Source organism: Scyliorhinus torazame, chromosome 1, assembly GCF_047496885.1.
Source record: "Scyliorhinus torazame isolate Kashiwa2021f chromosome 1, sScyTor2.1, whole genome shotgun sequence".
NCBI lineage: Eukaryota > Metazoa > Chordata > Chondrichthyes > Carcharhiniformes > Scyliorhinidae > Scyliorhinus > Scyliorhinus torazame.
In genome coordinates this window covers 246434465-246461845 of record NC_092707.1, presented here as the reverse complement: position 1 = coordinate 246461845, position 27381 = coordinate 246434465, and the positions used below count along the sequence as shown (strand labels likewise).

The 27381-nt window shown below is 49.0% G+C and overlaps 3 non-coding genes and 1 pseudogene across 3 annotated transcripts; all 4 read left to right on the top strand.

Annotated features, from left to right (window-relative positions):
* The first annotated feature begins 14255 nt into the window (after nucleotides 1-14255).
* On the top strand, nucleotides 14256-14370 carry LOC140430437 (U5 spliceosomal RNA). The gene has a single exon (XR_011949424.1). It is a non-coding gene; the product is annotated as a U5 spliceosomal RNA (small nuclear RNA).
* A 5190-nt stretch (nucleotides 14371-19560) lies between these two features.
* Nucleotides 19561-19703, top strand: LOC140430443 (U5 spliceosomal RNA; annotated as a pseudogene).
* A 5885-nt stretch (nucleotides 19704-25588) lies between these two features.
* LOC140430419 (U5 spliceosomal RNA) lies at nucleotides 25589-25703 on the top strand. The gene has a single exon (XR_011949421.1). It is a non-coding gene; the product is annotated as a U5 spliceosomal RNA (small nuclear RNA).
* A 1364-nt stretch (nucleotides 25704-27067) lies between these two features.
* LOC140430504 (U5 spliceosomal RNA) lies at nucleotides 27068-27181 on the top strand. Its single transcript, XR_011949442.1, has one exon. It is a non-coding gene; the product is annotated as a U5 spliceosomal RNA (small nuclear RNA).
* The last annotated feature ends 200 nt before the right edge of the window (nucleotides 27182-27381 follow it).

Here is a 27381-nt window from a genome sequence, read left to right as displayed (position 1 = left end):
ATCCCAGGATCCTCAGACGTTCATCGTATGTTAGGCCTACCGTTCCTGGGATCATCCGTGTGAATCTCCGCTGGACCCGCTCCAGTGCCAGTATGTCCTTCCTGAGGTGTGGGGCCCAAAATTGCTCACAGTATTCTAAATGGGGCCTAACTAATGCTTTATAAAGCTTCAGAAGTACATCCCTGCTTTTATTTTCCAAGCCTCTTGAGATAAATGACAACATTGCATTTGCTTTCTTAATTACGGACTCAACCTGCAAGTTTACCTTTAGTGAATCCTGGACTAGGACTCCCAAGTCCGTTTGCACTTCAGCATTATGAATTTTGTCACCGTTTAGAAAATAGTCCATGCCTCTATTCTTTTTTCCAAAGTGCAAGACCTCGCACTTGCCCACGTTGAATTTCATCAGCCATTTCTTGGACCACTCTCCTAAGCTGTCTAAATCTTTCTGCAGCGTCCCCACCTCCTCCATACTACCTGCCCCTCCACCTATCTTTGTATCATCGGCAAACTTAGCCAGAATGCCCCAAGTCCCGTCATCTAGATCGTTAATATATAAAGAGAACAGCTGTGGCCCCAATACTGCACCCTGCGGGACACCACTCATCACCGGTTGCCATTCCGAAAGAGAATCTTTTATCCCAACTCTCTGCCTTCTGCCTGACAGCCAATCGTGATTCCATGTTAGCACCTTGCCTCAAATACCATGGACCCTTATTTTACCCAGCAGTCTCCCGTGAGGCACCTTATCAAAGGCTTTTTGGAAGTCACGATAGATAACATCCATTGGCTCTCCTTGGTCTAACCTATTTGTTATCTCTTCAAAGAACTCTAACAGGGTTGTCAGGCACGATCTCCCCTTACTAAATCCATGCTGACTTGTCCTAATCCGACCCTGCACTTCCAAGAATTTAGAAATCTCATCCTTAACAATGGATTCTAGAATCTTGCCAACAACCGAGGTTAGGCTAATTGGCCTATAATTTTCCACCTTTTTCCTTGTTCCCTTCTTGAACAGGGGCTTACAACAGCTATTTTCCAATCCTCTGGGACTTTCCCTGACTCCAGTGACTTTTGAAAGATCACAACTAACGCCTCCACTATTTCTTCAGCTATCCCCTTTAGAACTCTAGGATGTAGCCCATCTGGGCCCGGAGATTTATCAATTTTTAGACCTCTTAGTTTCTCTAGCACTTTCTCCTTTGTGATGGCTACCATATTCAACTCTGCCCCCTGACCGTCCTGAATTGTTGGGATATTACTCATGTCTTCTACTGTGAAGACTGACGCAAAGCACTTATTTAGTTCCTCAGCTATTTCCTTGTCTCCCATCACTAGATTACCAGCGTAATTTTGGAGCGGCCCAATGTCTACTTTTGCCTCCCGTTTGTTTTTAATGTATTTAAAGAAACTTTTACCATCATTCCTAATGTTACTGGCTAGCCTACCTTCATAATTGATCCTCTCTTTCCTTATTTCTCTCTTTGTTATCCTCTGTTTGTTTTTGTAATCTTCCCAATCTTCTGACATCCCACTACTGTTTGCCACATTATAGGCTTTCTCTTTTGCATTGATGCATTCCCTAACTTCCTTTGTCAGCCATAGCTGCCTAATCCCCCCTCTGATAACCTTAGTTTTCTTTGGGATGAACCTCTGTACTGTGTCCTCAATTACTCCCAGAAACTCCTGCCATTGCTGTTCTATCGTCTTTCCCACTAGGCTCTGCTCCCGTAACAGCCTCCCCGAACAGGCGCCGGAATGTGGCGACGAGGGGCTTTTCACAGTAACTTCATTTGAAGCCTACTTGTGAGAATAAGCGATTTTCATTTTGTCATTTCATTCCCAGTCGATTTTCGTCAGTTCCTCCCTCATGCCCCTGTCGTTACCTTTATTTAACTGTAACACCTTTACATCTGATTCTACCTTCTTTCTTTCAAATTGGAGATTGAATTCTACCATATTATGATCACTGCCTCCAAAGTGTTCCCTTACTTTAAGATCTTTCATCAAGTCTGGCTCATTACATAACACTAAGTCCAGAATGGCCTGTCCCCTCGTGGGCTCCATCACAAGCTGTTCGAAAAAGCCCTCCTGTAAACATTCAATGAATTATTTTTTCTTGGGTCCACTGGCAGCATTATTTATCCATTCCACCTGCATATTGATGTCCCCCATGATCACTGTGACCTTGCCTTTCTGACATGCACTTTCTATTTCGTGGTGCATTTTGTGCCCCTGATCCTGACCAGTTAGGAGGCCTGTACATAACTCCCATTATGGTTTTTTTTTGCGTTTGTGGTTCCTCAACTCTATCCACACAGTCTCCACATCATCTCACCCTATGTCGTTTAGTGCTATTGATTTAATTTAATTCCTAATTAACAAGGCAACCCGCCCCTCTGCCCACCTCTCTGTCTTTTCGATAGGTTGTGAATCCCTGGATGTTTAAATGCCAGTCCTGAACCCCCTGCAACCACGTCTCTGTGATGCCTACCACAGCATACCTGCCAGTCACAATCTGGGCCACAAGCTCATCTATCTTGTTCCGTACACAGCGCGCATTTAAATATAGCACCTTTAATTCTCTATTGACCGTCCCTTTTTGTTTTCTTAGTGTGATGGACCTTGGTTTACTGAGCCTTTCCATACACTGTGTCATATTTTGTGGGATGGGGACTATCGTAACCTCTCCTGAGTTCTGTCTTTTCGTGCTTTTTTGTATTCCTAAGCAGCTATGCTTCCCACTGAATACTTCACCTCTTGGTTCCCTGACTTTCCCTCCCCCCCCCCACCCCCCCCACCCCCCCCAATCTCTAGTTTAAAGTCCTATTGACCACCTTATTTACTCTTTTCGCCAGAACACTGGTCCCAGCTCAGTTCAGGTGGAGACCATCCGAACAGTATAGGTCCCCCCTGTCCCAAAACTGGTGCCAGTGTCCCATGAAAAGGAACCCCTCTTTCCCACACCACTCTTTCAGCCACGTGTTAACTTCCCTTATTCTTGCCTCCCTATGCCAATTTGCACGTGGCCAAGGCCAAGGCCAAAACATCAGCCTCTCTCGCCTCCTGCACTACCGGCTCTTCTGCAACCCAAAATATAGCCAACCCCCAGCTTGGTTCGACCTGGACCCCCACTACCTTCGAAAGCACCTTTGTCACCCCCGCCCAAAACCCCTGTAGTGCCGGACATGACCAGAACATGTGGGTGTGATTCGCTGGGCTTTTCGAGCAACTCGCACACCTATCCTCTACTCCAAATAAATTGCTAAGCCGTGTTCCAGTCATATGCGCCCTGTGTAACACCTTAAATTGTATCAGGCTTAGCCTGGCACACGAGGACGATGAGTTTACCCTACTTAGGGCATCAGCCCACAGCCCCTCCTCAATCTCCTCCCCCAGCTCTTCTTCCCATTTCCCTTTCAGCTCATCTACCATAATCTCCCCCTCGTCTCTCATCTCCCTATATATGTCTGACACCCTACCGTCCCCCACCCATGTCTTTGAGATCACTCTGTCCTGCACCTCCTGCGTCGGGAGCTGCGGGAATTCCCTCACCTGTTGCCTCGTAAAAGCCCTCAGTTGCATATACCTGAATGCATTCCCTTGGGGCAACCCATATTTTTCGGTCAGCGCTCCCAGACTTGCAAACGTCCCATCTACAAACAGGTCTCTCAATTGTGTTACTCCTGCTCTTTGCCATGTTCCAAATCCCCCATCCATTCTCCCCGGAGCAAACCTATGGTTATTTCTTATCGGGGACCACACCGAGGCTCCCGTCTTTCCCCTATGCCGTCTCCATTGCCCCCAAATTTTCAGAGTAGCCACCACCACCGGGCTTGTGGTGTATTTCTTCGGTGAGAACGGCAACGGCGCCGTCACCATGGCTTGTAGGCAAGTCCCCCTACAGGACGCCTTCTCCAATCTCTTCCACGCCGCTCCCTCCTCTTCTCCCATCCACTTACATACCATTGAGATGTTGGCGGCCCAGTAGTACTCACTCAGGCTCGGTAGCGCCAACCCCCCCTTATCCCTACAATGCTGCAAAAATCCCTTCCTCACTCTCGGGGTCTTCCCGGCCCACACAAAACTCATGATACTCTTCTCAATCCATTTGAAAAAAGCCTTCGTGATCACCACCGGGAGGCACTGAAACACAAAGAGGAATCTCGGGAGGACCACCGTTTTAACCGCTTGTACCCTCCCTGCCAGTGACAGGGATACCATGTCCCATCTCTTAAAGTCCTCCTCCATCTGTTCCACCAACCGCGTTAAGTTTAACCTATGCAATGTACCCCAATTCTTGGCTATCTGGATCCCCAAGTAGCGAAAGTCCCTTGTTACCTTCCTCAGCGGTAAGTCCTCTATTTCTCTGCTCTGCTCCCCTGGATGCACCACAAACAGCTCACTTTTCCCCATGTTCAGCTTATATCCTGAAAATTCCACAAACTCCCCAAGTATCCGCATTATCTCTGGCATCCCCTCCGCCGGGTCCGCCACATACACCAATAAATCGTCCACGTAAAGAGATACCCGGTATTCCTCTCCTCCCCTGAGTACTCCCCTCCACTTCCTGGAACCCCTCAATGCTATTGCCAGGGGCTCAATCGCCAGTGCAAACAATAATGGGGACAGAGGACATCCCTGCCTCGTCCCTCTATGGAGCCGAAAATACGCAGACCCCCGTCCATTCGTGACCACGCTCGCCATCGGGCCCTATACAGCAGCTGTACCCATCTAATATACTCATCTCCAAAGCCAAATCTCCTCAACACCTCCCACAAATAATCCCACTCCACTCTATCAAATGCTTTCTCGGCATCCATCGCCACCACTATCTCCGCTTCCCCCTCTGGTGGGGGCATCATCATTACTCCTAGCAGCCTCCGTATATTCGTATTCAGCTGTCTCCCCTTCACAAACCCAGTTTGGTCCTCATGGACTACCCCCGGGACACAATCCTCTATCCTCATTGCCATTACCTTGGCCAGAATCTTAGCGTCTACATTTAGGAGGGAAATAGGTCTATAGGACCCGCATTGCAACGGGTCTTTTTCCTTCTTTAGGAGAAGCGATATCGATGCCTCTGACATAGTCGGGGGCAGCTGTTCCCTTTCCTTCGCCTCATTAAAGGTTCTCATCAGTAGCGGGGCAAGCAAGTCCACATATTTCCTATAAAATTCGACTGGAAATCCATCCGGTCCCGGAGCCTTCCCCGCCTGCATACTCCTAATTCCTTTCACTACTTCCTCTATCTCGATCTGTGCTCCCAGTCCCACCCTCTCCTGCTCCTCCACTTTAGGACATTCCAGCCGGTCCAGGAAGCACATCATTCTCTCCTTCCCATCCGGGGGCCTGAGCTTCGTATAATCTTTTATAGAATGCCTTGAACATCCATTCACTCTCTCCGCTCCCCACTCTATCTCTCCTTCCTCATCCCTCACTCCCCCTATTTCCCTCGCTGCTCCCCTTTTCCTCAATTGATGGGCCAGCAACCTGCTCGCCTTCTCCCCATACTCATACGGTACACCCTGTGTCTTCCTCCACTGTGCCTCTGCAGGACCCGTTGTCAGCAAATCAAATTCTACGTGTAACCTTTGCCTTTCCCTGTACAGTCCCTCCTCCGGTGCCTCCTCATATTGCCTGTCCACCCTCAAACGTTCTTGCAGCAACTGCTCCCGTTCCCTACTCTCCTGCTTTCCTTTATGTGCCCTTATTGATATCAGCTCCCCTCTAACCACTGCCTTCAGCGCCTCCCAGACCACTCCCACCTGGACCTCCCCGTTATCATTGAGTTCCAAGTATTTATCAATGCACCCCCTCACCCTTAGACATACCCCCTCGTCTGCCATTAGTCCCATGTCCATTCTCCAGGGTGGACGCCCTTCTGTTTCCTCCCCTATCTCCAAGTCTACCCAATGTGGAGCGTGATCCGAAATGACTATAGCCGTATACTCCGTCCCCTTCACCTTCGGGATCAACGCCCTTCCCAAAACAAAAAAGTCTATTCGCGAATAAACTTTGTGGACACAGGAGAAAAACGAAAACTCCTTACTCCTAGGTCTGCTAAATCTCCACGGGTCTACTCCTCCTATCTGCTCCATAAAATCTTTAAGCACCTTGGCTGCAGCCGGCCTCCTTCCAGTCCTGGACCTCGACCTGTCCAGCCCTGGTTCCAGCACCGTATTAAAATCTCCCCCATTACCAACTTTCCCACCTCTAGGTCCGGGATGCGTCCTAGCATGTGCCTCATAAAATTGGCATCATCCCAGTTCGGGGCATATACGTTTACCAAAACCACCGCCTCCCCCTGTAATTTGCCACTCACCATCACGTATCTGCCCCCGCTATCCGCCACTATGGTCTTTGCCACAAACATAACCCGCTTCCCCACTAGTATAGCCACCCCCCTGTTTTTCGCATCTAGCCCCGAATGAAACACCTGCCCCACCCATCCTCTGCGTAGTCTAACCTGGTCTATGAGTTTCAAGTGCGTTTCCTGTAACATAACCACGTCTGCCTTAAGTTTCTTAACGTGTGCGAGTACTCGTGCCCTCTTCATCGGCCCGTTCAGCCCTCTCACATTCCACGTGATCAACCGGGTTGGCCCCCCCCCCCCCCCCCCCCCGCCTTGTCGATTAGCCATCCCCTTTTTCCAGCTCCTCACCCGGTTCCCACGCAGCTGTGTCCCCCCCCCCCCCCCCCCCCAGGCGGTGCCCCCCCCCCCCCGCCCACCCCACCCCATTCCGGCTCCCCCCTCTCCCCAGCAGCAGCAACCCAGTAACTCCCCCCTCCCACCCCCCCACCCCCGCTAGACCCCCACTAGCGTAGTTACACCCCCCCCATGTTGCCCCCTGAAGTCAGCAAACTCTGGCCGACCTCGGCTTCCCCCCGTGACCTCGGCTCGCACCGCGCGACACCCCCTCCTTCCTGCTTCCCTATTCCCGCCATGATTATCATAGCACGGGAACAAAGCCCGCGCTTCCCTTTTGGCCCCGCCCGCCATGGCCAACGCCCCATCTCCTCCACCTCCCTTCCTCCCTCCACCACCACCTGTGGAAGAGAGAAAAGTTACCGCATCGCAGGATTAATAACATAAAACTCATCTTTCCCCCCCTTTTTCCCCCTTCTTCTCCCCCCCATACTCGCCCCACCACTTTGTTTCAAACGTTTTTTTTAAAATTAACCCGCTTATTCCAGTTTTTCTTCCACAATAAAAGTCCACGCCTCATCCGCCGTCTCAAAGTAGTGGTGCCTCCCTTGATATGTGACCCACAGTCTTGCCGGTTGCAGCATTCCAAATTTTATCTTCTTTTTGTGAAGCACCGCCTTGGCCCGATTAAAGCTCGCCCTCCTTCTCGCCACCTCCGCACTCCAGTCTTGATATACGCGGATCACCGCGTTCTCCCACCTACTGCTCCGAGTTTTCTTTGCCCATCTAAGGACCATCTCTCTGTCCTTAAAATGGAGGAATCTCACCACTATGGCTCGAGGAATTTCTTCTGCTCTCGGTCCTCGCGCCATCACTCGGTATGCTCCCTCCACCTCCAGCGGACCCGCCGGGGCCTCCGCTCCCATTAACGAGTGCAGCATCGTGCTCACATATGCCCCGACATCCGCTCCTTCTGCACCTTCAGGAAGACCAAGAATCCTTAAATTATTCCTCCTCGCGTTATTCTCCAGCACCTCCAGACTTTCCACACATCGTTTATGGTGTGCCTCATGCATTTCCGTCTTCACCACCAGGCCCTGTATATCATCCTCGTTCTCGGTAGCCTTTGCCTTCACGACCCGAAGCTCCCGCTCCTGGGTCTTTTGCTCATCCTTTCGCCCTTCGATCGCCTGTAATATCGGGGCCAACAGCTCCTTCTTCATTTCCTTTTTAAGTTCTTCCACGCAACATTTCAAAAACTCTTGTTGTTCAGGGCCCCATGTTAAACTGCCACCTTCCGACGCCATCTTGGTTCTTGCTTGCCTTCCTTGCCGCTGCTCCAAAGGATCCACTGCAATCTGGCCACTTCCCTCTCCTTTTTCCATCCGTTTCCAGGGGGAATTCCCTTCTGGTTTACCGCACAGTGCTTCTAGCCGTTAAAATTGCCGTTGGGGCTCTTATTAAGAGCCCAAAAGTCCGTTCCACCGGGAGCTGCCGAAACGTGCAATTTAGCTGGTCATCGCCGCACCCGGAAGTCATCATCTACCGCACTGTTAATGTCCTCAAAAAATTCCACTTGCCCATCACTACCTCCTTGGTGATAACAATCCTCTCAAGGTCCTCACCTGTCATAGCCTCATTTCCATCAGTCACTGGCATGTTATTTGTGTCTTCCACTGTGAAGACCGACCCAAAAAACCTGTTCAGTTCCTCAGCCATTTCCTCATCTCCCATTATTAAAGCTCCCTTCTCATCCTCTAAAGGACCGATATTTACCTTAGCCGCTCTTTTTTGTTTTATGTATTTGTAGAAACTTTTACTATCTGTTTTTATATTCCGAGCAAGTTTACTCTCATAATCTATCATACTCTTCTTTATAGCTTTTTTAGTAGCTTTCTGTTGCCCCCTAAAGATTTCCCAGTCCTCTAGTCTCCCACTGATCTTTGCTAATTTTTATGTTTTTTCCTTCAATTTGATACTCTCCCTTATTTCCTTAGATATCCACGGTCGATTTTCCCTCTTTTTACCGTCCTTCCTTTTTGTTGGTATAAACCTTTGCTGAGCATTGTGAAAAATCACTTGGAAGGTTCTCCACTGTTCCTCAACTGTTTCACTATAAAGTCTTTGCTCCCAGTCTACCTTAGCTAGTTCTTCTCACAGCCCATTGTAATCTCCTTTGTTTAAGCACAAAACACTAGTTCTTGATTTTACCTTCTCACCCTCCATCTGTATTTTAAATTCCACCATATTGTGATCGCTCCTTCCGAGAGGCTGCCTTGACCGACCTGGTTAAACCAATCAATATGTAGATTAAAATCCCCCATGATAACTGCTGTACCATTTCTACATGCATCTGTTATTTCTTTGTTTATTGCCTACCCCACCATAATGTTACTATTTGGTGGCCTATAGATTACTCCTATCAGTGACTTTTTCGCCTTACTATTCCTGATTTCCACCCATATGGATTCAACCTTATCCTCCATAGCACCGATGTCATCCCTTCCTGTTGCCCGGATGTCATCCTTAACTAACAGAGCTACACCACCTCCCTTACCATCCACTCTGTCCTTCCGAAAAGTTTGATACCCTCGGATATTTAACTCCCAGTCGTGACCATCTTTTAACCATGTTTCAGTAATGGCCACTAAATCATAGTCATTCACGATGATTTGCGCCATCAACTCATTTACCTTATTCCGAATACTACGAGCATTCAGGTAAAGATTGGGCAGCACGGTAGCCTTATGGATAGCACAATTGCTTCACAGCTCCAGGGTCTCAGGTTCGATTCCGGCTTGGGTCACTGTCTGTGCGGAGTCTGCACATCCTCCCCGTGTGTGCGTGGGTTTCTTCCGGGTGCTCCGGTTTCCTCCCACAGTCCAAAGATGTGCGGGTTAGGTGGATTGGCCATGATAAATTGCCCTTAGTGTCCAAGATTGCCCTTAGTGTTGGGTGGGGTTACTGGGCTATGGGGATAGGGCGGAGGTGTTGACCTTGGGTAGGGTGCTCTTTCCAAGAGCCGGTGCAGACTCGATGGGCCGAATGGCCTCCTTCTGCACTGTAAATTCTATGAAAGTACACTTATGTTGGCTTTTTTAACCTCTGTTCTGAATCTTAACACCTCGATCAGTAACCTCTCCTAAGTTATATTTCCTCTTAACCTTTCTCCTAATTTTCCTTGTCATCGAACCCATATCTTCATGTAACAACCTGCCGCGTCGCTTACCATTAATGTTTTCACTTCCTGTTTTATTTCTTTTAGTATTCCTGGAATTTGAATCCCTCCCTCTTGCACCATCTCTCGAGCCACGTATTCATCCTCTCTATCCTGACATTCCTACTCTGACTTGCTCGTGGCACTGGTAGCAATCCTGAGATTACTACCTTTGAGGTCCTACTTTTTAGTTTAACGCCTAGCTCCCCAAATTCAGCTTGTAGGACCTCGTCCCGTTTTTTACCTATATCGTTGGTGCCTATGTGCACCACGACAGCTGGCTGTTCACCCTCCCCCCAGAATGTCCTGCAGCCGCTCCGAGACATCCTTGACCCTTGCACCAGGGAGGCAACATACCATCCTGGAGTCTCAATTGCATCCGCAGAACCGCCTGTCTATTCTCCTTACAATTGAGTTCCCTATCACTAGAGCCCTGCCATTCTTCTTCCTGCCCAGCTGCGCAGCAGAGCCAGCTACGGTGCCATGAACCTGGCTGCTGCTGCCTTCCCCTGGTGAGCCATCTCCCTCAACAGTATCCAAAGTGGTATATCTGTTTTGCAGGGAGATGACCGCAGAGGACACCTGCACTGCCTTCCTACTCTTGCTCTGTCTTTTGGTCACCCATTTTCTATCTCCCTCAGTACCTTTCACCTGCGGTGTGACCAACTCGCTAAATGTGCTATCCACGACGTCCTCAGCATCGCGGATGCTCCAAAGTGAGTCCATCCGCAGCTCCAGAGCCATCAAGCGGTCTAACAGGAGCTGCAACTGGACACACTTCTTGCACGTGAAGGAGCCAGGGACAGTGGACGTGTCACTGAACTCCCACATCGCACACAGGGAGCATGACACGGGTCTGAGATCTCCTGCCATGTCTTAAACCTTCGGTTAACTTCAACAATTACAATTTACCCCCCCCCCCCAAAATTAAATCAATAAATAAACAACGAAGAACAAAATAAAGAAATATACCAATGAAAAGAAACAGAAAAACAGAAACACGACTTACCACGGCATTGGTCCTCGCCCTGCCTGAGGACCCTCTTCTGGTCAGCTACGCTCGGGTAGAGCACATATGGCATTGATCACCGTCCTACCCAGGGATTCCATCCAAATCTTACCCGCCCACACGCACCCCATTTTGGCTCGATTACATTCAAAATTCTTTTGTTTGGTTTCAGCAACCCTTAGGATTGCTTCCCTATGCTATTTACATCCTCAAACACTAGGATGGTAAATGACACAGGCTGCGAGACGGCTCGCAGCATGGCAGTATTCTCTTAGATGTCTTGTCCGAATATTCGGTAAAAAAAAAAAATGAGGGAGTCACTAACGGTGACCAACTATAAAGGGAAATTGGCAGTAAAAGACAGACATGCTAACATACAAAGATATTAAACAAGTTAGTAACAGAAACTATGCTTGATTCACAGAATTCCTGAAGGACCAGGAAGAAAGATGAGACGAAAAGGAAGAGAAGAGAAGAAAGAATAGAACATGAAGTCGTCATACGTGTTTTTTGTCGTTATTGTAATTTGTATCCAGTTCCGCGCGAATGCGAACCCCCTGACCCCAACCCCCCCCCCCCCGGCCCCCGGCCGTCAATGATTCACTTCCCCAAGGCACCCAGAGCCCAGTGACAAGTAACAACACACCATCATGGTGTGATACGTTTATAACATGGTACTCCCTTTCATACATAATTGAATCCCTTTTAGTATTGGCGATATGCTGCAGCATCGTGCAGACTATCCGCATGAGAAAATGGCGAAGGAGAGCCCACTGCTCTCGCACCCCGGTATACAGGATGAGATCCCCTATTTTCGGTTTTCACCAGGCCCCCGAACCTCTTGATCTACAATAAAGGACATTCGTTTGCGTCATTTTGTGAATAAAGACAACTGAGAGAATGTAAACCTCTGTGCTTGACTGCAAAGCCAGAGAAACTTGTGTTGCTGCTGTTTGTATATTTAAAGTGTTGTAGATTACTTTTGATTGTTTGAGTGAGGATAGTTTATTGAGGATAGTTAGAGGTACCATTTTTTAAATGTTGTAATGCAAGTCCCTGTTGTGACATAGCGTCACTTAGAATTGTTAGTTAAACATTTTCATACATAGTTAGGGTCAGTGTAGAGGCCATGGAAGAGTGCTCGCTGGGTCAGGAAGTGAAGACGACACAGTTACGTGATCTTTCACACTTCGCGTTAGGGATCACAAGGTGGGTGTATAGCCACCTGGATTGGCCACTTCCCGACTTAAAATGGAGGTCCGCAAAGAATGCAGGGAAATTCAGCCAAGCCAGGAAAAACTAGCAGGTGCAAAGTTTCCTGTGTATTAGAACTTGCAGAAACCCAGACAGCACTGAAACTCACAGCCATCTGCAGACTAATGAGCGATCCCCGGGAACAATTGGAGCATGTAAGGTGAATAAGGCCAAGTCAGACTCCTCGGCACCAGGAGGGGTCAAGACAAAGGCCACAGAGGTTAGGACACTTAGGGACCGATCAGGGAACAGCTCCAGTATTGGAGAAATCGATCCAAGTGATCGGAACCTAGTCCAATCACTTGGAGCCAGATACGGGGTCCACCCCAAACGGCGCGAAGCTTCTGAGGACTATAAAGTAGAGTCCCCAAGTTCAATTCGTCCTTCTTGGCAGGGTCACTCAGCAGCTCGAAACAACTCTTGACAGTGACCTGCCTAGCTGCCGCATCAACCAAGTAAGTCTCCAGTCAATGCACGCTGCGAGATAGGTGCTCCTCGCTACCAGTCTATGCCAGCTTTTGAATCCTGCAGGCTGAGAATCGAACGAAAGGCTATTTGTTCCCCCGACCTGGTGGGCCAGTTCCAAGCTAAGTGTAGGCCTTTTAGTGTTGGAGATCGTCTAGTAAGTAGAATTTTATGCATGAGTAGTGATTGACTGTGTGTAATAAATGTGTTTTGATTTGAAACTTACTAACTGGTGTATTGAGTTATTGATCAGCACTTGAACTTGAACCTCATGGCGGTATCATAAAGATACCTGGCGACTCTAGAGCAAAGGTTATAGAAACAGAGCAAATTAAGTAAAGACACATCGAGCAACGAATTAAGAGCGAACCAAAGTTAGCAACAAGATTTCCAACCTTGCTTTACTATCCCTCTCAAGGTTGAGGTTGTTCACTATATGAGACTTTGGGCTTCCATTGCCTATCTTGTTATAGGAACATACGAACAGGAGGCGCCATTCAGTCCCTTGGGCCTGTCCCACCATTTAATGGGATCATCACTGATCTGTGGCAAAACTCCATGGCCGGGATTTTTCAAAACGGCGGCGAAGTGTTGACGCCGGCGTACTGGAGTGTTTCACGCTGGTGCCATGGCGACTCGTGCTCCAGTGATTCCAATGCCCACATGGGGCCAACACGGCGTCAGAGTGTTCCACGCAGCTCCGGCTTCTGATATGCAGCCCTGCATTTCTGGCCGTGGGTCCACGCATGCTCGCGGCGGCCGCTGCTGCGCCTGCCCCACGCGACATGGTGGACCCACACAGTGGGCTGGCGTGGAAGACGGTAGGCCACCACCAGATGGGTCTTGACCTCTGATCGCATGTCTGGCAATCGTGAAGGCCCCCCCCCCTGGAGAAGCATGCCTGCGGGAACTCGGCTGGTCGACCGCGGAGAATCGCCGCAGGGGCCTCTTTCAATGCCCCCGACTGGCGCCGCATTGACTGCGCGCTCGCGACTGGCGTCAATTCTCCAATTGCCGGACGTTCACATCCCGGCGTCGGACCCAATCGCGGGTCTGACGCCCCATTCTCCGCCCGCGCGCCGAACGCGATTTCGGAGCGGAGGTTCAGAGAATCCCGGCCCATATACCTGCCTTGCGTCCATATCCCTTTATATCTTTGCTCAGCACAAGTCTATCTACCTCAGATTTAAAATCAACAACTTTTCTAGATTCGACCGCTGTTTGTGGGGGAGAGGGCTAAACCTCTATCACCTTTTGTGTAAAGAAGTGCTTCATAGAGTCTCTCCTGAATGGTTTAGTCCTAACTTTTCGACTTGTCTTGGGAGATTGAATTGCAAAATCATTTGGGAAGTACAAAGAGTTTGAGAAAAGCAATGAAAACCTCCTGAGCAGCAGAGTGCCCACAATCTTGCAGCTCCTCTTCTCCGGGAAGTGCCAGATAGGCCCCGCCCACTCATCTACATAACGTGAATTCTGTACGAAAGCTCAAGACTTATTCCTCTTTCTGTAAACATTAACGGGTTGTAGTTAAATATCAAAAATCTATATCAATTAAATGGTTCATTCTACGGTGCGGATGTTGAGTGGCAGTGTATGAAGTCAGTGAGATGTTAAAGAGCTCCATACGGGGTGGGTCGTGAGTAAGGTTGATCTGAATGTCAGTACTCTAGTTTTTCTTCAGATGGTATAAAGCTTTCGCCTTTTACTAATGGTTTCCGTGGAGAGGAACACTTAGGATTTTAATTAATTTTTTGTGGCCCGCCTTCTGTGCGGCTGATTGAAAGTTAAAAAACAGATTGACCTTGTTGTTGTTGGCCCCGTTTACATCACTTTGTGATTATACTGGAATATGTGCGTTCGAGGCTGCTCTTTCAGTCTTCTACCAGAGGTGTAATGTCTGTTTACAAATATTTGTTTTAAAAATGTCTGATTCCCTTTTTCCCCAATTAAGGGGCAATTCGGCGTGGCCAATCCACCACCCTGCACATCTTTGGCTTGTGGGGGTCAAACACCAGGAGAAACTGACCCAAAATGTCACATCATCATCATAGACTCCCGACAGTGCTGAAGGAGGCTATTTGGCCCATCTCAGTCCCCACCTACCCTTCAAAAGACTGACCCTAAGATATACAATATATTATAATTATATGCTAATCATTTGGCCTAAATGTAGTATTTCCAAATTTGCAGATGTTAAAAAGTGGGTGGGAGGGTGAAATGTGAGGACGATGCAGAAAATTTCAGTGGGATGTGGATGGTCTGGGTGAGTGGGCATTTGTTTGGCAGATGCAGTTAAATGTGAGGTAATCCGCTTTGGTCGGAAAAATAAAAGACAGATTGTTATTTGAATGGGTGTAAATTGAGAGAATTAGAAGCTCAGCGACACCGTGGAAACTACAAACAAGCACCAAGACCTAGCTTGGCTGGTGGTGACAAGGACTCTTCCCCCTCACGTTCTTTTAAAAAAATATATATTTATTAAAGTTTTTTAACACAATTTTTCTCCCTTGCAAACACGGACCCCCCCTCTCACCCTCGTAACAAAACAAACACGAACAATCGCGCAGAGCAAGATATATACATGGCAAAATGATATATTTACACAGCTTTGTACACTGGCCCTCACCCGTACGTGCCAGTTTCCCCAATCCTTCATGTTATCTCTTGCTCATCCACCCTCCCAGGCAGTCCCCCCTTCCCCCCTCCCCTCCCAGGACGTCCCCTCCACCGCCCCCCCCCCCAAGGTTGCTGCTGCTGCTGACCGACCTTCCTCTAATGTTCCACGAGATAGTCTAGGAACGGTTGCCAACGCCTGTAGAACCCCTGCGCAGACCCTCTCAAGTCAAACTTAATCCTCTCCAACTTTATGAACCCATCCATATCGTTTATCCAGGCCTCCAGACTTGGGGGGGGGGGGGGGGGGCTTCGCCTCCTTCCACATTAGCAAGATCCTTCGCCGGGCTACTAGGGACACAAAGGCCAGAATGCCGGCCTCTTTCGCCTCCTGCACTCCCGGTTCGTCCACTACTCCAAATATTGCTAGCCCCCAGCTTGGCTTGACCCGGACTTTCACCACCTGAGATATTGATCCTGCCACTCTTCTCCAGAACCCCTCCAGTGCCGGGCATGACCAAAACATATGGACATGGTTCGCCGGGCTCCCTGAGCACCTTCCACATCTGTCCTCTACTCCAAAGAACCTACTGAACCTCGCCACCGTCAAGTGCGCTCTGTGGACCACCTGAAATTGTATCAGGCTGAGCCTGGCACATGAGGAGGAGGAATTAACCCTACCAAGGGCATCAGCCCACAGACCTTCCTCGATCTCCTCCCCTAGCTCCTCCTCCCATTTACCCTTCAACTCTTCTACCAGTGCTTCCCCCTCTTCTTTCAACTCCTGGTGTATTTCCGACACCTTGCCCTCCCCGACCCATACACCCGAGATCATCCTATCTTGAACTTCTTGTGCCGGGAGCAACGGGAATTCCCTCACCTGTCGCCTCACAAAAGCCCTCACCTGCAGATATCTAAAGGCATTTCCCGGGGGTAACTCGAACTTCTCCTCCAGTGCCCCTAGTCTCGCAAACGTCCCGTCGATGAACAGGTCCCCCATTCTTCCAATCCCAGCCCGATGCCAGCTCTGGAACCCCCCGTCCATCTTCCCTGGGACAAACCGGTGGTTACCCCTAATCGGGGACCAAACCGAGGCTCCCATTGCACCCCGGTGCCGTCTCCACTGGTCCCAGATCTTTAGCGTTGCTGCCACCACCGGGCTCGTGGTATACTTTGTCGGCGAGAGCGGCAGCGGTGCCATCACCAATGCCCTCAGGCTCGTTCCTTTACAGGACGCCATCTCCATCCTCTTCCATGCCGCCCCCTCTCCCTCCATAACCCACTTGCGGATCATCACCACATTTGCTGCCCAGTAGTAGCTCCCCAGGTTTGGCAGCACCAACCCTCCTCGGTCCCTACTGCGTTCCAGGAACCCTCTCCTTACTCTCGGGGTCTTATTCGCCCACACAAACCCCATAATACTCCTGCCTACTCTCTTAAAAAAGGCCTTGGTGATCACGATGGGAAGGCACTGAAACACAAACAGAAACCTCGGAAGGACCACCATTTTGACCGACTGCACTCTACCCGCCAGCGAGAGCGCTAACATGTCCCATCTTTTGAAATCCTCCTCCATCTGCTCCACCAACCTCGTCAGATTCAGTTTATGTAGGGTCCCCCAACTCCTGGCTATCTGGGTCCCCAGATACCGAAAGCTCCCCTCTGCCCTCCTCAGCGGTAGGTCCCCTATCCCTCTTTCTTGGTCCCCCGCCTGTAATGCAAAGAGCTCACTCTTCCCTACATTGAGCTTATATCCCGAAAACTCCCCAAACCCCCTTAGAGTCTGCATGACCTCCACCATCCCCTCCATTGGATCCGCCACGTACAGCAACAGGTCATCCGCATATAGCGACACCCGATGCTCTTCTCCCCCTCGGACCACCCCCCTCCATTTATTAGACTCCCTCAATGACATGGCCAATGGTTCGATCGCCAATGCGAACAACAGGGGGGACAGGGGGCACCCCTGCCTCGTCCCTCGGTACAGTCGAAAGTACTCCGACCTCCGCCGGTTCGTCACTACACTCGCCATCGGGGCTCTGTAAAGGAGCTTAACCCAATTGATAAACCCTACCCCGAACCCAAACCTACGCAGCACCTCCCAGAGGTACTCCCACTCTACTCGGTCAAAGGCCTTCTCCGCGTCCATAGCTGCCACTATCTCCGCCTCTCCCTCCTCCGATGGAATCATTATCACGTCTAAGAGCCGCCGCACATTGGTGTTTAGTTGCCTGCCCTTTACAAATCCCATCTGGTCCTCCTCGTGGATTACCCCCGGGACACAGTCCTCGATCCTCGTGGCCAGCACTTTTGCCAGCAACTTTGCATCCACATTGAGGAGCGAGTTCGGCCTGTACGATCCACATTGCAGTGGGTCCTTGTCCCGCTTTAGGATCAAAGAAATTGTCGCTTCCGACATTGTCGGGGGCAGGGTCCCCTCCTCTCTTGCCTCATTAAAGGTCCTCACCAGTAGCGGGGCCAACAGGTCTGCGTACTTCCTGTAGAACTCCACCGGGAATCCGTCCGGTCCCGGGGCCTTCCCCGCCTGCATGCTCCCCAAACCCTTGCTCAGCTCCTCCAACCCAATTGGTGCCCCCAAACCAGCCACCTCTTGCTCCTCCACCCTCGGGAATCTCAGCTGATCTAGGAATCGTCTCATCCCCTCTTCCCCCGCCGGGGGCTGGGATCTGTACAGCTCTTCATAAAAGGCCTTGAATACCTCGTTTGCTTTCGTCGCACTCCGAACCGTGGCTCCCCTTCCATCTTTGACTCCCCCTATTTCCCTCGCTGCCATCCTCTGGTGTGCCAGCATCCGACTAGCCTTTTCCCAACACTCGTAGGTCGCCCCCTGCGCTTTCCTCCACTGTGCCTCCGCCTTCCCTGTGGTCAACAGGTCAAACTCCGTCTGGAGCCGTCGTCTTTCCCCAAGTAATCTTTCCTCTGGGGCCTCTGCGCATCTCCTGTCCACTCTCAAAATCTCCCCCACTAACCTCTCCTTTTCCATACCCTCTGTCTTCTCCCTATGAGCCCTCATGGAAATTAGCTCTCCCCTGATCACCGCCTTCAACGCCTCCCATACCACCCCCACCCGCACCTCCCCATTGTCGTTGTCCTCCAAGTACCTTTCGATACACACCCTCACCTTCCCACACACCACCTCGTCCGCCAGCAGTCCCACATCCAGCCGCCACAACGGGCGTTGGTCCCTCTCCTCTCCCAGCTCCAGTTCCACCCAGTGCGGGGCATGGTCCGAAACGGCGATAGCCGAATACTCCGTCCCCTCCACCCTCGGGATGAGCGCCCTACCCAGAACAAAGAAATCTATCCGGGAGGAGGCTTTGTGTACATGGGAGAAGAAAGAAAATTCCCTGGCCTGCGGCCTTGCAAACCGCCATGGGTCCACTCCCCCCATCTGATCCATAAACCTCCTAAGTACCTTGGCCGCCGCCGGCCTCTTTCCAGTCCTTGATTTGGCGTGGTCCAGTGCTGGATCCAACCCTGTATTGAAGTCCCCTCCCATTATCAGGCCTCCTATCTCCAGGTCCGGAATGCACCCCAACATGCGCTTCATGAATCCTGCATCATCCCACTTCGGGGCGTATTCGTTTACCAACACCACCCACGTCCCTTGCAGCCTACAGCTCACCATTAAATATCGCCCTCCATTGTCCGCTACAATAGTCTTGGCCTCAAATGACATCCCCCTCACATTCTTAATGTACACTTGAAGGCTCTGCGCCGTTGCCTGCTGCCCTCGGAGTGGCTGTGGGGGAAATGAGATGGTCACCTACCTCCTTCTGGAATGTGCCTTTGCAAATAAGGTGTGGAGAGAGATGCAGTGGTATTTGTCAAGGTTCACCCCGAGCAGCTCTGTGACACAGGACTCAGTGCACTACGGACTGTTTCCAGGGGGGGACACCGAGACAAACATCAACTGCTGCTGGAAGGTCATCAACTCGGCGAAAGACGCTCTTTGGCCTGCCCGAAACTAGCTGATCTTCCAGTGCAAAGAGCTGTTTTCGACCAAGTGCTGCAGACTGGCACATTCCAAGGTCCAGGACTACGTGCTGAGGGACGCATTCACGCTTGGGGCAGCTGCCGCCAAGGCGCAATGGGGAAAGACCACTGTGTAAGGTCTTACCAGCAAATGTACACCGAGGGGCGGGTAACAGTGTAAACCCCCCTCGATCTGGGTCATTAACACTCCAATGTATAAAAGAAACATGACAATGTAAATATTTAAGAAGGAATTGTAACGTAAAGAGTGATATCTGTGTAATGTTATCAAAATTGAATGGAAGAATCAAGGGATTGTGTAACTCTGATGGAAATGTACAGTCAAGACAATTCGAAATGCTCTGTAATGTTTATGATAGATTTTATGAATAAAGTATATTATCTGAAAAACAAATCTTTCGCCTTTTACTAAAGATTTCCGTGGAGAGGAACACTCAGAGTTTTAATTAATTTTTTGATGCCCTACTTCTGGTGGGGCCTGTTTTAACTCTAAAAACAGAAATGTTGTCAGACTCGGTGAGTGGTGTGTAGTTTTGGAAATCTTTAGTTTGATGTGGCAGAAGTAATACAATTCTGGTGGCATTTCTGCTGTACATATTCTTCATTCTAATACTTCCGCCAATTATTTAAATTGACATAAGCACAGTGGCTAGCACTGCAGATTCACGGCACCAAGGTCCCAGGTTTGATCCTGCCTCTGGGTCACTGTCCGCGTGGAGTTTGCACATTCTCTCTGTGTTTGTCTGGATTTCGCCCCCACAACCCAAAGATGTGCAGGGTCTGTGGATTGGCTACGCTAAATTGCCCCTTAATTGGAAAAATGAATTGGGTACTCTAAATTTTTTTTAAAAAAATTGACAGATGAACTTTGCATGTCAAATCTTTCACAGATTTTAATGGGCTCTCTTGCGTTACACAAAGTCTTTAATGCTAACATCAAGTGTCACGCTATGTTGATCTGTGGTGTTGCAACGAAAATTCTGGATTGTGCCTTGCGTTTTGGTCGGAGAAACGGCAGGAATCCCCGTCTTAAGTCGAATACAGAGAGACAAACATCTCCGGTGGTTTGTTGCCACATTTTGTTTTAAAATGCTCCTTGGTTTCTATGTTGAATATGCGATATACTAATCGCTGTTGTTGCAGAGATGCTATCAAAGGAACTCTCTATCTGGGCGAGACGGAGGAGACACTTTAAAGTGTCTTTCATGGGAGATGGTGACGTCCTGGTCCTGAATTTGTAATACAGGCACCTAGGGGGGACGCAGAGGGCAGCAGCCCCATGCAATTGTCCTACAGGTATGAAGTTCTCTCAGCTTCTTTGAATGGGAGTGTGGGCTGCAGGGTGGATGAGCTGACTGGCCATGGCATTGTGATACAGGAAGCCATTCAAGTTGAAGGAGCATAAAAGAATATAGTGGTAGAAGAATGGATTTGGACGGGTCAGGCTCAGTGGGTAGGACCTGAAATTATGATGATGGTGGATAAGCAGGAGGGGGTGGGGAGAGACCCTCTGTTAGGATAGTTACATGGAACGTGAGGGGGTTGGCAGGCCCAGTGAAGAGGTCGAGGGTGCTTGCGCGTTTGAATAGTTTGAAAGCAAATGTGGCAATGTTGCAGGAGACTCACTTGAGGATGAAGGAACAGGGGAGGCTTAGATAGGGCTGAGTTAGCCAGTTGTTCCAGTCAGGCTTCGATAGTAGGGCGTGCTGCTTCTGGTGAATAAAAGAGTGAGGTTCCAACTGGAGAACGCTGTGGCAGATCAGGAATGTAGATACATGATAGTGAAAGGGGCATTGGAAGGGAGGTTGGTGGCATTGGTAAGCGTGTATGGTCCCAACCAGGATGATGCAGCATTTGTAAAGAAGGTATGTAGGGCCATCCCTGACTTGGATTCACATGAATTGATAGTGGGTGGAGACTGGAATATGGTGCAGGAGCCAAACTTTAATAGGTCTTGACTGCGATTGCTTACTCAGTTAGGGGGTGTGAAGGCGTTGGCTGGGCTAATGGTGGAAATGGGAAGAGTGGATCCTTGGAGGTTCTTGCACCAGTGGGATCGGAAGTATTCTTTCTTCTCTTCAGTTCATAACGCCTATTCGCAGATAGATTTTTTGTGGCGGGTAAGTCGGTATTGGACACGGTCAAGGGGCTGGAATATTCGGCAATTGTGATATTGGACCATGCACCACACTGTGTTGGTATGGTGCTGGAGAAGGGAATAGTGCAGAGGCGGGGGTGAAGATTGGATGTGGGGCTGTTGGGGGACCGAGGGTTTTGTGATGAGATTGAAAAAGTGATTGAGGAATATGTGCGCTTTAAATGTACGGGTGAGGTCTCGCAGCCAGTGGTATGGGAAGCTTTGAAGGCAGTGGTGAGCGGGGAGGTGATATTGTTTAAGGCAAAGATGGATAAGGAGGAGAGAGTGGAACAACAAAGGTTAATAGATGAGATATTGGAAGTGGATAAGAGGTAGGCAGAGGATGTGGCTCCAACACTGTTGGAAAAGAGGAAGGAGTTGCAGGCGAGTTTTGACTGGCAGTCTACAAGGAAGACGATGCACCATTTGAGGCAGGCGAGGGGGACAGTCCAGGAGTATGGAGAGGAGGCAGGACGCATGCTGACAGGTCAACTTTGGAGGGAGGTGGTGGCGAGAGAAATTGATTAGGTGCAAGATAAGAAATGTGATTTACGATGTCCTTTCTGATGGAACCTGCACCATGTTTATTGAATGTTTGTTAGTTAGTGTTATCGTTCAGTGCTGTGTGTAAACTCTGAAAGTTTTTCACGGCCCCACGTCACCACCTCTTTTGACGCCCAATAGCTGTTAATGGAACAAGTTTCTCCCAGACAATAGTTCAGAGGAACTAGTCTGTCGACAGAACCCGACTCATAGTTGCTCTCCTAATTCGAGAGGCAGCCCCCCACGACGACCACATTGTTACACATTTTTGCCGGTTGCTCAGGCAGTGGAGAAACGACACTGGTCCTCGCCCTGCCTTAGGACCCCCTCTGGTCAGCTACGCTCACGTCCTACCCGGGTATCCATCCAAATCTTGCCCGCCGCGGCCCATTTTGGCTCGATTACGTTCAAAATTCTTTTGTTCGGTTTTAGCAACCGTTAGGATTGCTTCCCTATTCTATTTACATCCTCAAACACTAGGATGGTAAATCACACAGGCTGCGAGACGGCCCGCAGCACGGCCGTAGTTTCTTAGATGTTTTGTCCGAATATTCGTTAAAAAAATGAAGGAGTCACACATGGTGACCAATTATAAAGGGAAATTGGCCCTAAAAGACAGACATGCTAACGTACAAAGCTATTAAACAAGTTAGTAACATAAACTATGCTTGATTCCTGAAGGTCCAGGAAGAAAGAAGAGACGAAAAGTAAGAGAAGAGAATAAAGAAGAGAACAATGTAGACGTTCTACATGTTTTTCGTCGTTATTGTAATTTGTATCCGGTTCCACGCGAATGCGAACCCTCTGGCCCCAACACCGCCCCCCCCCCCCCAAGGCACCCAGAGCCCAGTGACAAGGAACAACACACCATCATGGTGTGATACGTTTATAACATGGTACGACCTTTCATACGTAATTGAATCCCTTTTAGTATTGGTGATATTCTGCAGCATCGTGTAGACTTTCCGCATGAGAAAATGGTGAAGGAGAGCCCACCGCTCTCCACCCCGGTATACAGGATGAGATCCCCTATTTTCGGCTTTCACCAGGCCCCCGAACCCTATGATCTACAATAAAGGACATTCGTTTGTGTCATTTTGTGAATAAAGGCAACTGAGAGAATGTAAACCTCTGTGCTTGACTGCCAAGCCAGAGGAACGTGTGTTGCTGCTAATTGTATATTTAAAGTGTTGTAGATTACTTTTGATTGTTTGAGTGAGGATGGTTTATTGAGGATAGTTAGAGGTACCGTTTTTTTAATGTTGCAATGCATGTCCCTGTTGTGACATATCAACACTTAGAATTGTTAGTTGAAAATTTTCATACATAGTTAGGGTCAGCGTGGAGGCCATGGAAGAGTGCTCGCTGGGTCAGGAAGTGAAGACGACACAGTTATGTGATCCTTCACGCTGCGTGTGACGGATCACAAAGAGGGTGTGTAACCCCCTGCATTGGCCACTTCCCGACTTAAAATGGAGGTCCGCAAAGAATGCAGGGAAATTCAGCCAAGCCAGGAAAAACTAGCAGGTGCAAAGTTTCCTGTGTATTAGAACTTGCAGAAACTCAGACAGCACTGAAACTCACAGCCATCTGCATACTAATGAGCGATCCCCGGGAACAATTGAAACATGTAAGGTGAATAAGGGCAAGCCAGACTCCTCGGCGCCAGCGGGAGCCAACACAAAGGAAGGTCACAGAGGTTAGGACACTTAGGGATCGCCCAGCGATCAGGGAACAGCTCCAGTATTGGAGAAATCGATCCAAGTGATCGGAACCGAGTCCAATCACTTGGAACCAGATATGGGGTTCACCCCGAACGGCGCCTGAGGACTATAAAGTAGAGTCCCCAAGTTCAATTCGTCCTTCTTGGCAGGGCCACTCAGCAGCTCGAAACAACTCTTGACAGTGACCTGCTAGCTGCTGCATCTTCCAAGTAAGTCTCCAGTCAACGCACGTTACGCGATAGGCGCTCCTAGCTACCAGTCTATGCCAGCTTTTGAATCCTGCAGACTCAGAATCGAACAAAAGGCCATTTGTTCCCCTGACCTGGCAGGCCAGTTCCAAGCTAAGTGTAGGCCTTTTAGTGATAGAGATAGTCTAGTAAGTAGAGTTTTATGCATGAGTAGTGATTTACTGTGTGTTATAAATGTGTTTTGATTTGAAACTTACTGAGTAGTGTATTGAGTTATTGATCAGCACTTGAACCTGAACCTCGTGGCGGTATCACAAAGATACCTGGCGACTCTCGAGCAAAGGTTATAGAAACAGCAAATTAAGTAAAGACACCTCGTGGCGGTATCATAAAGATACCTGGCGACTGTCGAGCAAAGGTTATAGAAACAGAGCAAATTAAGTAAAGACACAACGAGCAACGAATTAAGAGCCAACCAAAGTTAGCAACAAGATTTCTAACCTTGCTTTACTATCCCTCTCAAGGTTGAGGTTGTTCACTATATGAGACTTTGGGCTTCCATTGCCTATCTTGTCATAGGAACATAGGAACAGGAGGAGGCCATTCAGTCCTTTGGGCCTGTCCCACCATTTAATGAGATCATCGATGATCTGTGGCCAAACTCAATGACCGGGATTCTTCAAAGCGGCGGCTAAGTTTTGACGCCAGCGTACACACTGGACTGTTTCACGCCAGAGCCATCGCGCCTCTTGGCCCAGCAATTCCATGGCCCACATGGGGCCAGCACGGCGCCGGAGTGTTCCACGCACCTCCGGCTGCTGAGATGCTGCCCTGCATTTCTGGCCGTGGGTCCGCGCATGCACGCGGTGGCCGATTCCATGCCGGCCCCGCGCGACATGGTGGACACACACAGTGGGCTGGCGTGGAAGAAGGTAGGCCACCACCAGATGGGCCATGACCCCTGATCGCGGGTCTGGCTGTCGTGAAGGCCCCCCCCCCTCCCCGGAGAAGAATGCCGGCGGGAACTCGGCTGGTTGACCGCGGAGAATAGGGCAGTGGCCTATTTCAATGCTCCGACTGGCGCCGCATCGACTGCGCGCTCGCGACTGGCGCCAATTGTCCAATTGCCGGAGGTTCACGTCCCAGCGTCGGACCCGATCGCGGGTCTGACGGCTCATTCTCCACCCGTGCGCCGAACGCGATTTCGGAGCGGAGGTTCAGCGAATCCCTGCCCATATACCTGCCTTTGGTCCATATCCCTTAATATCTTTGCTCAGCACATGTCTATCTACCTCAGATTTAAAATCATCAACTTTTCTAGATTCGACCGCTGTTTGTGGGGGAGAGGTCTAAGCCTCGACCACCTTTTGTGTAAACTAGTGCTTCATAGAGTCTCTCCTGAATGGTTTAGTCCTAATTTTTCGACTTGTCTTGGGAGATTGAATTACAGAACCATTTGGGAAGTACGAAGAGATTGAGAAAAGCAATGAAAACCTCCTGAGCAGCAGAGCGCCCAAACTCTGCAGCTCCTCTTCTCCAGCAAGTGCCAGATAGGCCCCGCCCAGTCATCTCCATAACTTGAATTCTGTACGAAAGCTCAAGACTTATTCCTCTTTCTGTAAACATTAACGGGTTGTAGTTAAATATGAAAATCTATATCAATTAACTGGTTCATTCTACGGTGCGGATGTTGAGTGGCAGTGTGTGAAGTCAGTGTGATGTTAAAGAGCTCCATACGAGGTGGGTAGTGAGTACGTTTGATGTGAACGTCAGTATTCTAGTTTTTCTTCAGATCGTATAAATTTTTCGCCTTTTACTAAAGCTTTCCGTGGCGAGGAACACTCAGAGTTTCAATTAATTTTTTTATGGTCCTACTTCTGTGTGGCTGATTTATAGTTAAAAAACAGATTGACCTTGTTTTCGTTGGCCCGGTTTACATTACTTTGTGATTATACTGGACCATGTGCGTTAGAGGTTGCTCTTTGAGTCTTCAACCAGAGGTGTAATGCCGGTTTACAAATATTGTTTTTAAAAGTGTCTGATTCCTTTTTTCCCCAATTAAGGGGCAATTTAGCGTGGCAAATTCACCACCCTGCACATCTTTGTGTTCTGGGGGTCAAACACCAGGAGAAACTGACCCAAACTTTCACATCATCATCATAGACTCCCGACAGTGCTGAAGGAGGCTATTTGGCCCATCTCAGTCCCCACCGACCCTTCAAAAGACTGACCCTAAGATATACAATACATTATAATTATACGCTAATCATTTGGGCTAAATGTAGTATTTCCAAATTTGCAGATGTTAAAAAGCAGGTGGGAGGGTGAACTGTGAGGACGATGCAGAGATTTTCAGTGGGATTTCGACGGGCTGGGTGAGTGGGCGTTCGCTTGGCAGATGCAGTTAAATGGGAAGTAATCCGCTTTGGTCGGAAAAAAAAGAAGGCAGATTATTATTTGAATGGGTGTAAATTGAGAGAATTGGAAGCTCAGCGACACCTTGGAACTTACAAACAAGCACCAAGACCTAGCTTGGCTGGTGGTGAGAAGGGCCCTCCCCGTCACATTCTTAATGTACAGCCGAAGGCTCTGCGCTGTTGCACGTTGCCCTCGGAGTGGCTGTGGTGGAAATGAGATGATCACCCACCTCCTTGTGGAATGTGCCTTTGCAAAGAAGGTCTGGAGAGAAATGCAGTGGTATTTGTCAAGGTTCATCCCAAGCAGCTCTGTGACACATGACTCTGTGCTCCAGGGACACACACCGAGACAAACATCAACTGCTGCTGGAAGGTAATCAACTCGGTGAAAGACGCTCTTTGCTCTGCCCGAAATTTGTTGATCTTCCAGTGCAAAGAGCTGCACTCGATCGAGTGTTACAGACTGGCACATTCCAAGGTCCAGGACTACATTCCAAGGTGCTGAGGGACGCACTCAAGCTTGGGGCAGCTGCCGCCAAGGCGCCATGGGGAAAGACCACTGTGTAAGGTCTTACCAGCAAATGTACACCGAGGGGCGGGTAACAGTGTAAACCCCCCCCCCCCCCCTCGGTCTGGGTCATTAACACTCCAATGTATAAAAGAAACATGACAATGTAAATATTTAAGAAGGAATTGTAACATAAAGAGCGATATGTGTGTAATGTTATCAAAATTGACAGGAAGAAAGCAAGGGAAAGTGTAACTCTGATGGAAATGTACAGTCAAGGCAATTCGAAATGTTCTGTAATTTTTATGATAGATTTTATGAATGAAGTATATATTTTTAAAAATAAATAAATAAATCTTTCGCCTTTTATTAAAGATTTCCGTGGAGAAGGACACTCAGAGTTTTAATTAATTTTTTGATGCCCTACCTCTGGTGGGGCTTGTTATAACTCTAAAAACAGAATTTTTATCAGACTCGGTGAGTGGTGTGTAGTTTTGGAAATCTTTCCTTTGATGTCGCAGAAGTAATACAATTCTGCTGGCATTTCTGCTCTAAATATTCTTCATTCTAATACTTACACCAATTATTTAAATTGACATAAGCACAGTGGCTAGCACTGCAGATTCACGGCACCAAGGTT